The following is a 2,682-nucleotide window of genomic DNA, read 5'->3' as shown; positions in this document are numbered from 1 at the left end:
ATCTAAAACAACGTCGGAAAGTAACTCGTTCGGCTTTTGAGTCACATAAAGTATGTGTGTTACTTTTGACGCCACTAGCTCTGCATGCTGTCATGCAATTTCTTTACCTCTCAGAAATGATTATGACATAAAAGTGAAGTACGTGACGAGTATGACGTTAGGAAAACATTAGGCAGCATGGAGAGATTCTCTATGGGACCACCCAACCCAAACGAGTTCTGTGTGACGTGCTATCCGGCAGGTATTCATCGAGGTAGCCGGCTAGCTCAGTCGGTAGAGCGTCAGACTCTTAATCCTAGGGTCGTGGGTTCGAGCCACACGCTGGGCGGAACGGAATTTGTTCCGCTGCAGATGTAAATTACGGTTTTTCTGATTAACGAGATGTAATGGAAATAGCAACTTTAAACTTTGCCTACGTCTCTGTCAGTCACAAGGAAACTGTATTTGAATGTGAAGGTGATTTTGTAGACATGTGTGGAAGACATGTTCTGAAATGCAAGTGTTGTAGTTTGGAGAGCACATCGGTTACGTGTCAGATGTGTAGCCAAGCAGTAATGGGTCGCCATAGCTGCAAATATTAGCCGGTAATATGAAGTGTTGTCAGCTGAAGTCTGATGACGCAGACGACCGTAAGGACGAAGTACCCAAGAGTACCGCTAGGCCGCGCCTCTTTAGCTCAGTGGTAGAGCACTGCTCTAATAAACCAGGCATCGGAAGTTCCATCCTCACAGGAGAAAGATGAATTTTGGAAATCAGTTGCGCGTCGTGGCCGTATAGCAAACAGTATCTGTGATGACGAACAATTAGCGACAGGCGTTTTTTTTAAGAATTACTCTCAGATGTGATTAAGGCGAATGGCGCAGATAAAGCATTTGCCAAAGCGGTACAGCATAAAGTGGCACGAGGCAGTCTCAATTACATTTTACAATTGTATTTCTCACATATCTTAGAGCCCCTCGCGGTCGTCGTCGTCGTCGTCGTCGTCGTCGTCGTCGTCGTCGTCGCCGCCGCTTCTGCAGAAGTAGCAAATGGCCATCGTAGCAAATGCGGCGAGGGACGCCCTGCCTTCGATTCCGAATGCACAAAGTGTGTGGTCTTGTTTCTCAGTCTATATGTGGTCGGTCTCGTAAGAGGTTGAATGTAACGAATGGGTGGGAAAGAGCAAGGGGCAGCGGCTGTGTAGAACGAAAACACAAATCCTCAGGGGTGTGAGCGTTTCGAGATGAGTCGTATACATGATACAGTTGGTCGTCAGTGACCATGTGGCCTAATGGATAAGGTGTCGGACTTCGGATCTGATGATTACAGGTTCGAATGTTGTCACGCTCGTTTTTTTTCCAGTTCTGAAAAAGAAACATACCGTTTTAATGTAGCAATTGAGCATACGAAACCGTCTGAATGTTGCTGTTGACCATTTTTTGCTTGGAAATGCTCTTGAGCTTGAAACACACACAACAAGATTGGTGTTAAATAGCGAAATGGTCGGCAGAGTGCCGACACCGCGAGTTTTGACTGGCACTTGCACATCTAAAACAACGTCGGAAAGTAACTCGTTCGGCTTTTGAGTCACATAAAGTATGTGTGTTAATTTTGACGCCACTAGCTCTGCATGCTGTCATGCAATTTCTTTACCTCTCAGAAATGATTATGACATAAAAGTGAAGTACGTGACGAGTGTGACGTTAGGAAAACATTAGGCAGCATGGAGAGATTCTCTATGGGACCACCCAACCCAAACGATTACTGTGTGACGTGCTATCCGGCAGGTATTCACCGAGGTAGCCGGATAGCTCAGTCGGTAGAGCGTCAGACTCTTAATCCTAGGGTCGTGGGTTCGAGCCACACGCTGGGCGGAACGGAATTTTGTTCCGCTGCAGATGTAAATTACCGTTTTTCTGATTAACGAGATGTAATGGAAATAGCAACTTTAAACTTTGCCTACGTCTCTGTCAGTCACAAGGAAACTGTATTTGAATGTGAAGGTGATTTTTTAGACATGTGTAGAAGACATGTTCTGGAATGCAAGTGTTGTAGTTTGGAGAGCACATCGGTTACGTGCCAGATGTGTAGCCAAGCAGTAATGGGTCGCCATAGCTGCAAATATTAGCCGGTAATATGAAGTGTTGTCAGCTGAAGCCTGATGATGCAGACGACCGTAAGGACGAAGTACCCAAGAGTACCGCTAGGCCGCGCCTCTTTAGCTCAGTGGTAGAGCACTGCTCTAATAAACCAGGCATCGGAAGTTCCATCCTCACAGGAGAAAGATGAATTTTGGAAATCAGTTGCGCGTCGTGGCCGTATAGCAAACACTATCTGTGATGACGAACAATTAGCGACAGGCGTTTTTTTTAAGAATTACTCTCAGATGTGATTAAGGCGAATGGCGCAGATAAAGCATTTGCCAAAGCGGTACAGCATAAAGTGGCACGAGGCAGTCTCAATTACATTTTACAATTGTATTTCTCACATATCTTAGAGCCCCTCGCGGTCGTCGTCGTCGTCGTCGTCGTCGTCGTCGTCGTCGCCGTCGCCGCCGCCGCTTCTGCAGAAGTAGCAAATGGCCATCGTAGCAAATGCGGCGAGGGACGCCCTGCCTTCGATTCCGAATGCACAAAGTGTGTGGTCTTGTTTCTCAGTCTATATGTGGTCGGTCTCGTAAGAGGTTGAATGTAACGAATGGGT

At 46.5% G+C, this 2,682-nt stretch overlaps 1 non-coding gene across 1 annotated transcript; it reads left to right on the top strand.

Moving 5' to 3' along the window:
- The first annotated feature begins 255 nt into the window (after positions 1-255).
- On the top strand, positions 256-328 carry Trnak-cuu (transfer RNA lysine (anticodon CUU)). The gene has a single exon. It is a non-coding gene; the product is annotated as a tRNA-Lys (tRNA).
- The last annotated feature ends 2,354 nt before the right edge of the window (positions 329-2,682 follow it).

This window comes from Schistocerca gregaria, unplaced genomic scaffold (genome assembly GCF_023897955.1).
Source record: "Schistocerca gregaria isolate iqSchGreg1 unplaced genomic scaffold, iqSchGreg1.2 ptg001799l, whole genome shotgun sequence".
Lineage (NCBI taxonomy): Eukaryota > Metazoa > Arthropoda > Insecta > Orthoptera > Acrididae > Schistocerca > Schistocerca gregaria.
Note: the sequence above shows the minus strand (reverse complement) of the source record. Positions and strands in the feature narration are given on the sequence as shown.